Below are 11,013 nucleotides of genomic sequence, written 5' to 3'. Positions count from 1 at the left end.
CTCATTTTTCAGGAGAAAAGTGAGACTTTCTACCTCCCACACGTGGAAGAATGCATGAAAAGACTGTACTATAAGGCCTGCCCTAACAAGAACCAGCCTGACCCCAAACCTGGAAGTGTGTGCCACAGATAACAATACTAGACCTTCTGGTGGGGAAAGGAACTAAACTACCACAGCCAGATGGAGGCAAACCAAGACGGAAAAAGAGAAAGGGGCAGTTGGACTAGCCTCCATATGGGCACACCAACCCGGAGGATGAGGTCCCTGCATGGAGATTCTAAGGCACAGAGAGGACTGTGGGACTACCGACAACTCAAGACATGCTGCCCCCTAACTGAAGCATACAGAGACAGAGGAGAATAATGGGCACACGGCAGGAAGACAGTGGGGGAAAGGAGCATAACAGATCAGCAACTGGAGTAAAGCTGAGCCACAGAGCCCCTGAGGAACCCCAAGAATGGACTTTGGGCAAAGTGGGGAAGCCCCCAGATATCCCGCAGGACCAAAGGGGAGGGTCTCATGGGGACCAGCAAACAGACCTAGACCTAAGTAGGGTTTTCTTTTGTTTTGTTTCTTTTCTCCCATCTATTTCTCTTTCCTTTTCTTTCTTCAACCATATGTTTTCTTATTGGTTGGACTAGGACATGGATGGTTTGCCTAATTATATGGGTTGGACCAGAGGAGGTAAGCCCAGGGAGAAGGCAATGAGGCCAATGGCCCCAGAAGGTAGAGGGGGAAGAAGGTGATGGGGAGAAGGGTGTGGTGAATGGACGGCATCATGGACAGGGGAGCAACTAGGGAAATGGAACCAGCATCTAGGAGAGGGTAGAGAGCCTGTGAGTATTAGAGCAACACCAAGCTAGTGGAGAGGAAGCACTAAGAGGTGGAAGAAGAGAGAAAGTGATGGTGGGGCAGGAGGAGGCAAAAGGAAACACAGGCAAGCTCTAAGAAGCAAAGGTATAGATAGGGAGATTAAAAGAGGTGTGCACTTATGCAAACACCTTAATCCATAACAATAGTGGTATTGGCCTATGTACATATTTTTATAAGGCAACACACTGAAGCTGCAGACTGGCCTTGGGCCTCAGCTCATACCTTCCCTCAATACAAGAACACTTTGCTCTAAGAAATTGGCATTCTGTGATGCCCACCCCACTCCCCTACTTGATCACTGAAGACAAAGTGGGTGCATAAGCAGATGTGGTGAAGACAGAGGATGGTGCCCGGCTATTAAAAGATATAGCGTCTGGGGTCTTAAAGACTTGCAGTTAAACAAGCAATCACCCAACAGTGAAGCAACAAGCCCACGTGGAAGAAGCACACCAGCCAGTGTGATCGTGAGGTGTCATCGGGACTGGGCAATGGGCATCAGAAGATTCACAACAAACAGTAAACAAACAAACAAAAATGCATTGGTGAGAATGGAGAGGGGTTGGAGCAGAGACCCAAAGTCCATCTACAGACAATGGAACATCCCCCCACAGTGGGGTTGCAGGGAGGGGGTGAGTCAATCAAGGTGCAGTAGAGCACTAATGGGCATGCAATATACCTCTGTTCCCTAGAGGCCTCCTCACCCCAGCTATCACAACCTCAGTGCAGTCTCCCAATCTGGACTAGATGGGAGCATGTATATAGTTATAGGCAAGAGATAAAACTCACAACACATGGAACCCAGGAACAGAAATGGGAATAGAGATACCAAAAGGATAGGGGCAAGGTGGGGAGAGGTGGGGAGGGAGAGGCACTGATCGCAATGAATGGCACATAACCACACACCCCCAGCCAAGGGGAAAAACAACAGAAACCACAGGGTAAGGGAGACAGCGGTAGGTGTGAGACTTGAAAATAATTAACAATCTACAATCTATTGGGGGGCCACGAGGGTTGGGGGGGGCAGGAAAAAAAAGAGGAGCTGATCCCAAGGGCTCAATTGAAAGCAAATGTCTAGAAAAGAACTATGGAATATATGTATGAATATGTCAGATTCAATTGATGTATGGTTTGTAACAAGAGTTGTAAGACCCCCCCCCAGTAAAATGATTTTTTTAAAGATACAATAGTTATCTTTTTAAAAAAAAAATAACTATTTTAAAAACTGATCCACCAAACTATCCAGACAAGCATGTCTCCAGACTTTAGCTAGAAATATATTGTAAAAATATTTCACAGTGAAATAGAAGCATTTGTGAAAACATATCTAATCTCCATGTAATATGTATGTATTATATATACAAGAGAAAAACTAAATAAACCCTAACACACACACACAAAAAAAGAGTTACAATCTTGGAAACCCACAGGGGGCAGTTCTCCTTTGCCCTCTCGGGTTGGCAGGAGTCAGAATTGGTGTTTAACCTCCATCTGAAGAATTCTGCACTTTCATTTCTACTACATCAAGCCGGAAGTTCTGGAATCTTCAAGGGACTCAAAATGTATATTGTTCCAATGTAGTTCCACTTGTGGAAACAGAAAGAAGTCTGAAAGGGCAAGATCAGGGCTATAGGGTCTGTGAGGTAAGATCTTAAAAAGCCAATTATCTTAATGCTTTGGCATAATGGGATACTTATTGGGCTGCTAGCCTCATGGACAGCAGTTCAAAACCACCAGCTACTCTGCTGTGGGAAGATGTGGCTTACTGCTCTCTTTAAGAGTTGCTGTGGTTAGGTGCCATTGAATCAGTTTTGACCCATAGCACCCTTATGTACAACACCACAAACACTACCCAGTCTTGTCCCATCCTCACAATTGTCCCTATGCCCCAGTGTTCCTGAGCCACAGTGTCGATCCATCTTCTGGAGGCCCTTCCTATTTTTAACTGCTCTCTGCCAAATATGAAGTCCTTCTCAAGGAATGGGTCTTTCCTATCAACATGTGCAAAGTATGTCAAAGTCTTGCTATCCTTGCCTCTAAGGAGCACTCTGGCCATACTGCTTCCAAGACAGATTTGTTTGACCTTTCAGCAGCCAATGGTACTTTTAATAGTCTTCTCCAGCATCACAGGCCAAATGCAACAATTCTCCTTTGGTCTTCCTTACTGAGTGGCCAATTTTCACATGCATATGAGGCAATTGAAAATACTATGGCTTGGGTCAATTGTACCTTAGTCCTCAAAGTAACATCCTTGCTTTCCAATACTTTAAAGAGGTCTTGTGCAGCAGATTTACCTAACACGTTTGTTGTTGATGTTGTTTTTATATCTTTAATGCTGCTTCCATGAGCACTGATTATGGATCCTCGACAACTCCAGTCAACATGATGTGGACCTATTGGTCAGGTTGAGGATATTTGTCTTCTTCACATTAAATCTTAATCCATACTGAAGGTTACAATCCTTGATCTCCAGCAGCAAGTGCTTCAAATTCTCCTCATGTAAAAGAGCCCTTTTGTACTGTATTGTAAATCCTAGCCTCTATGCCTTGGCCATAATCTCATTTTTGAATGAGCTCTCTGCTCTGCCAATGGGCAGGGTTAAGGTAGGATGTATTCTGATTCTTTACTTTCAGAGTCACATTCTTTGTGCCCTTGAGAGTATCATCTTCTGGAAAACAACCACACCTCCATCAAAGTCTTCTGTTTTGTGACCACAGATGAGGAATCAAAAACATTAAGGACAAAGTAATTGGTCCACAGCAACATCTCTCCTCAGCCAGTAGTCAAATCTCTTGTCAGTTGTTACCCTCCCATCAATGTGGTCTCTGGGCCTAAGCCTGTTGCTCTGCTTCACAGACTCCTATGGTTGATGCTATTCCTCTGTTCTCTCTCATGATCTCCATGTCTTTGTCCCTGGTCTCAGCCTAGCCCCATTGCTCTGTCCCAAGGTTTCCTTAGTGTCTCTGCTCTTGGAATTACCCACAGGAGACAGAGAAATTGACTGTGCTCCACCGGTAGATTGTCCTCCTTGATGGTTCTAAAAATTCTCTCTTGGGTTCTGAGATGGCACTTATTATACACAGAGGATAACAGAGGCAGGGTTCTTGTCTTCCATCAGACCATATCCCCAAGGAAATCAAGGATATTGACTTGGTTCACACCCTTTAGTAAGATGGTGTCTCAGAGCGCATCCCACCGTATTAGGCCTGTTCATTCACTTAGCAGAGAATTCCCTCCAAAGTGGGATAATGTGCACAGACAGAAAGCCTAGAATTTGTGATATATAATAAAAAGCATATGGTTAGAAGGGGCATACTACATTTCAGGACACCCCATTGGCTCTTCTAGCCAATAACCCATTCAAATATGAGAGATTAACTTCCCACCTCTTTAATTATACTTTCTGAAGTTGCAATTTTTGTAACCACCATTAATTAACTCAGTTGAAAATCATACCCGAAACATACAATTTTATCAACATATTTTTCTATTGTCTCTTCCACATGCCCATCAGGAAAAGAGAAAACTATTCAGTGGGGATCCACCCTTATTCCAATTATTTAATTACATTTAATTGTGCTCCTGAGGAATCTTAAAAAGACCAAGAGATGGTTATGCAAATAGAACAAAGAGATATTGTGGAGATTAATATTAGAAAGGGTATAAAACATTGTTATATTTTTCACCTGATTTATTCAATTTGTAAGTTGAAAATATTCCAAGAAACTGGACTAGATGAATAAGTAAGTGCCATCAGGATTTGGAGGGAGATTCATTAAGCACCTGAAATATGTGAATGCCACAACAATGCAGATTAAAAATAAAGAGGACATGAATCACTTCGTGATAAAGGTCAAGAACTACCGCCTTCGGTATGGCTCATACCTCAACATGAGGAAAACAGAAACCCTCACAATTGGACCAATGACCAAGATCATGATAAACAAAGAAAAGATTCAAGCCATGAAGGATTTAATTTCATTTGGAGCCACAATGAACTCAAAAGGTAGAGACAGACAAAACTGAAACAACCTATATTGGGAAACTCAACTGCACACTCTGTTTTTAAAGTGTTAAAAAAAAAATCAAGTCTGAAGCTTGAGGATCTGACCCAGACATGGCATTTTCAAGTGCCTCATTTGCATATGAAAGCTAGACAATAAATAAGAAAGAAGAATAATTGATGTCTCTGTGCAAAGAAGACTTAATGTACAATGGATTTCCAAAAGAACAAACAAATCTGCCCAGGAAGAAGTACTACCAGAGGGCTCTTTGAAAGCAGGGATGACATGACTGAATCTTCTATATGAGCACTTGAGACGTGTTACCAGGAGGGGGCAGTGCTTGGTATAAGGAGGGTCAGTGGGAAGGGGAAGATCCTCAGTGAGATGAACTGACACCGGGATCACAAAAGCGGGGCGATGGTTCTGCGGATGGTGCAGGACCAGGCATTGTTTTGTTCTGCTCTCCATAGTCAGATGTGACTTGCTGACATCTAACAACAGCAATGAGCTTACATGCTGTTGTATTGTGATGATGCGTTGTTGCTATGATGCTGGAGCTATGCCAGCATGTGTCTTTGAAGCTTCCAGATGAAGGTACACAGGAAGCAAGGTCTAGGAATGGACCTAAGAAAATCAGGTGGTTAAAAACCTTATGTCTTACTATCTTTATTTGGAAATCTTTTTAGGACAGGTCAGTTTCTGGAGGAAGACATCATGCTATGGGAAATAGAAGATGAATAAGAGTGAAAAGTAACCCGCAGTAAGATGACTTGGTAAAATAGTTGCAATATTAGACGAGAAAATTCCAGAAATCATGCAAGACTGAACAGCATTGTGTTCTGTGATGCGTAAGACTACAGTCAAAATTGACTCGATGTCAGCTGTGTGAGACCAGATAAAGTATCACTAATCAGGTCTTCAAATTTATTTCCCAATTTTACCCATAAAATAGTCTTAACATTTACATATTATATAGAGATATTAATTTGTACAAAGAAAGAAAAAGAATCCTAATGGGCACCTTTCACCATAGTAATTACACACGCATGCATACATAGTCAAACGCATAAGTGCATGAAGATTTATTTAACAGCCATCACAACCCCTATTGTCCAACCTGAGAAGACCATAGAAATGTCAAAGCATTTTCGTTACCTAGGCAGCGTCCTGAGACAATATAAGAGATCAAACTGAATTGGGTAGTAATTTGGAGACCACCTAGGCAAGCCTTTGAATTAAGAATTTTCCAATGAAACCGAAGGTCAAATACAAAGACTACTAACAGAACATATAAGAAATCATTACTTTTTCCCAAATGGTTTTTAATAATATTTGACTGACAAGTTCAAGTTAGACTTCCAATTTACAAGGGACGAAGTGTAGAGCCATTGAGTCCAAATTAATCAGAAACTGCAGGAATACCAGGGTCAGCCAGAACCCAAACGGGTATCGATCACACACTACAATGGACAAAATAAATGGGGGAACTGACATGGAAGGTCAGGCCGGCATTGAAAGAGGAAAGGCATTATGAGAGTTTCTGCTCAATAAATTATGATACAATCTCCCAAACATATGATAAAACAGCAAACGATGAACAAGCTCAAGAATATAATTGTACCTGACTCTGAAGTTTAAATGAGCCTTTATTCATTTCCAGATCCTACTGTAAACTCTCCACTGAGCACAAGTCATGTATTTTGTTTGGTGATATTATTATTATTTATTTTATTTATCTACTTTAAACACACATAGTAAAGCATACACAAATCCATCAGTTTCTTCAGATGCAATTCAGTGACACCGTTCACATTCTTCCAGTGGCCCAACCCTCCTTCTCTGAGTTATTTCTCCCTCATCAACATAAGCTCACTGCCCCTAAAACTCAAACTCCCTGTCATGGTGTTGACTCTGACTCATAATGACCCCACAGGGTAGAACTGCCTCTGTGGGTTTCCAAGACTGTAACTCTTTACGGGAACAGAAAGTCTCCTACTTGTCCCTTGGAGAGAAAGCTGGCAGTTTCTAGCTTCTGTGTTCACGGTTAGCAACCCAACTCCAAATCCACTATGCCCTTATGGCTCCCCCACCATCCCCTAAGGTTCCTAACGAATATTTTGAGTGGCAGATGTTCTACTTTTAATTCAGTATTGATAGTATAGTGTTATGAGTACTGAAATATATTTCTATGACGTTTGAGGAATCAAGCTGATTCTATTCCAGGCAAGCCCAAGTGCATCATAGTAAAACTGTGCTCCACAGAATCTTGAATAGCCCCTGTTGCACACATAGATTGGCAGGCTGTCCTGTCATGGAGCCTTTGGGAAAACTTGAGCCTCTAAGCAGGTGGGTCTCAACCTGTGGGTCGCGACCCCTGTAGGAGGGCATGACCCTTTCACAGGGGTCACCTGATTCATCACAGTAGCAAAATTACAGTGATGAAGTAGCAACAAAAATAATTTTAAGGTTGGAGTCACCACAACATGAGGAACTGTATTAAAGGGTCACACCATTAGGAAGGTTGAGAACCACTGCTCTAAACTTTCTGTTAATAGCTGAGTGTTTAAGTCGTTGCTGAATGTTAAATTTCTAAATAGTGCACAGCAGTGTTTTCCAAAGTGGGTGCTAACCATTCGGGGGCGGGGGCCACTGGAACGATCCAGGGGAACTGCAAATGTAGATATGAACACTTGATTCTGGATTATGTGTTACAGTACTAAAAATTTTAATTGCCAGTGAAGCACTGAAGAACTACATTTTTCCTGAAAAGGGGGTGATAAGCCAAATATCTTTGGGAACCTATGATGTACAGGTATCTTCATTGTGACCAAGATATACTATTTAGAACTATACAACAAGTTCTCTATGGTGAAAAGTACTGATTATGCACAATTTTCTACTTTAAATAAAGACTGCCCATGAGTGCATGTAGAAAGATACTGCTGGATCCTCTCCATGAGAAGCTCATGGTGCTTACTTAATATGCTAGAGTCTCCACACCCCTGAAATGAGAATGGCAGTCAGTGCAAGGCCAACAAATCCGCCTTTCAAACATGGATCTTAGGGAATTCGCTGCCGTGATTTTTTCTTACTAATGCAAAAAAAAAAAATCTTTAAAAACACTTTTGACAAAAGGAACAAACAATTCAAAAAAGAAACCACATCATTCAAACAGATCATGAAAGTAGAACAAAAAGTCCACAATAATTGGGGGTATTGCTGCACTGGCAGAATGTCAATCCTTTGCCATTATATATATATATATATACATATATATATATAAAACATTGAAAACATATGTTATATATATAAAACATTGAAAACATATATATTATATATATGTATATATAAAACATTGAAAACATTTCTCTCTATATAAAAACGTTGAGAACCACTGAGGCCTCACATGCATCAAGAGAGGGATCAACTGACAAGGTTTTCACCAGTCAAATCAGGCGTATCCTTTTGCTCTTCTAGACTCATCTCTCCAGTGCACTCTGGTGAGCAAGCACTTTCCTCCCACGTCTCTATGGATAGAGAAATCACTGGACACTTATTTCCTTTGCAGCTTCCAAAACTATATCTTGGGCTCCCACTGTCAAACACAGCCTCTGTAACCCAGATTCTCACAATTTAGGCTCTGATACTATTCCCCCTTTGACTTCAGATTATATGATTTACAATCCTTCGTTGTGTGATGTTGGTGTGCTTTTTCTATGCGGACTTACTTGACACCTCACTTTTATGGCTGCTTAACCTTTTAAGACCCCAGACACTATTTTATCTGATAGCTGGGCACTATCCAATTTGTTCACTACACTTAGCTGTAGCACCCATATCTTCTGTGTTCCCTTCCTGAGGGCGAGTGTTGACCAGGACCATGATTTAAGGACTAATTGTTCTGAAGGTAGAATTTAGTGCTGGCCCAAAACCCATTCCTGGATCTATGGGGTCTTCCTGGTTGTTCTTTATATGCTTTATATGGTTGTTCTTTAAGGTGACCAGATTTTAACATTGGTAAAGCAGGACACCATTGATAAAACTCATGTCCTGGCGAAACAGCCACGTGGCCGCTGAAAACCATATACCCTAGCTTGTCGTGCATTCTTTTAAAAAATCGGGACTTTTTTTAAAACACCACGGGACGCAGGAAAAATTGTTAAAAATCGGGACTATCCCGCCAAAACGGACGTCTGGTCACCTTACTTCAGCTCCCTTTCAAAACCTCCTTGCTAATTTATGGTAGAGAGTTCAGACATATCTTGAAATGCCCTACTTAACCATGAATGTGATAATACCCTTCCCCTTGAATTTGTTCCAGGCATAGAAAACCATATGCTTGACTGATTCAAAACAGCTAACAACTGCTCACTAAGCCCTAGAATAATTATCTTTATGTGTTCCATTTTTTTTACCACTTCAAATTTTCCCAGATTTATACTTCATACATCTTATATTCTGTTTATTAATGGATGTTTGCAGCTATTTATTCTGATTTTGAATCATGCCCTATTAGCAAATCAAGGTCCTGAAAACTTTACTTGGCCCAACTCATAAAGTCCACTCATACTATGTGGAGACAGCTCTTTCTCAGCCTTAGTTTGAGTGCTTTGCAACCTGCGGGCTCACCATCATGCACTGTATCAGATAATATTCTACTACTATCCATAAGGGTTTTAGTAGTTAATCCCCTGAAAGCGAACAGTCTGTTCCTTCTTTCTCTCTTCTTCATATGGAAGTTCCACTGAAACCGGTTAACCATGGGTGACCCTGCTGCTATTTGAAAGAGAGGAGAACTAGCTTCTAGCATCACAACAATATGGAAGTCACCAAAAAATGACAAGCTGACACCAAGTGGTGGGCAATGAACACTAGGTACTATTACTACCATCACTATGAAAAACAAGCACATATAAATTGGCTTAGGCTCCAGTTCTGACACTGTGTATAGTTTACCTGCCTATCCTGTATCTCTCTATTTTCTCACAGAATACTGGAGAACAATAAATGAAATATCTCTAAACCATCATTCTGGCCCCAAAAAACTGTGATTCTTCAAAAGCAGGGACCCAGATGATTTGCTTCAGTGGATATTTCAGTACTTACTACTCCTGAGATGTTGAGGATTCCTCTGCAGTGAGCAAGAAGCGATGGCCACCCCTGCTCCATTGGGGCCTCATTAGAGCCTTGCTCCTGAAAAGCTCAGAGAATTTCTTGTTACCAGGAAGCTTTGGTGTTTGGCAGATGCTGTGTACCGTGTGGCTTACACAGCCTACCTCTACCAGCAGGGAGCTCTGTGGCTGGCAGTCAGTCCTGACAAAACTGTAGGGTAAATATAGAGGATTAAAATAAAATAAGACACGCACGACCAACCTGAGCAAACAGAATGCTGAGAACAGTTTTAGGGGTTTTAATTTCACAGAGGCGGGGGTGGGGGTGGGGGGGCTGCCTTCAGAGAACAAAGCAGGATGGGGTCATCTGACTATTGTATTTAGATCCTTCTCTTCAGGTGGCTTCTTCATTGCACCATGCGATTGTTAGCAGACTAATATACAGAATCTATGGTTTTCCCAAGCACATTCTAATTATCCATACCCATAACTATGTTGGTTATGGTTTGAATTACAATGAAAGTATTCACATCTGAACATAAGGACATTGGTAATATTCCATAATCCAAAATCATTCCAGTGCAAGCATCTTCCAAAAAATAAGATTCTGTGTCATTCCTCCCAAGAGTGGCAATTCAATGTTTACAGTCACTCAAATGCATACATTAAGTGGAAAAAACAACAGCAACAAAACACACACTTCTATTCCTGGCTGCTGCTTCCACAGACATTGATTCTGGCTCCATTAAAGTAAAATTCTTGACACCTCAACAAAATTATGCATATACACATGGTGTTGCCACGGGTTGGAGTCAAATTGATGGTGGTGTTGTGTTGTTGTTGCAGTTTTCAACATAAGCCCATAAATCTGTGTGTCCATATACATGTATTCATAGAAAATAAATCCACTCACAACTCCCCCATCTCCAGGATTACTCCCCTACTCCAAACCATCAGCATCTCATTATTGAGTTTTACATTGAAGTAGGCCTCTGCTTCCACTCTTGCCTTGGATCTCTCCCTTCCCC

The sequence above is a fragment of the Echinops telfairi genome, unplaced genomic scaffold (genome assembly GCF_000313985.2).
Source record: "Echinops telfairi isolate 266 unplaced genomic scaffold, ASM31398v2 ScPeMD7_31;HRSCAF=116, whole genome shotgun sequence".
In the NCBI taxonomy this organism is placed as follows: domain Eukaryota; kingdom Metazoa; phylum Chordata; class Mammalia; order Afrosoricida; family Tenrecidae; genus Echinops; species Echinops telfairi.
Note: the sequence above shows the minus strand (reverse complement) of the source record.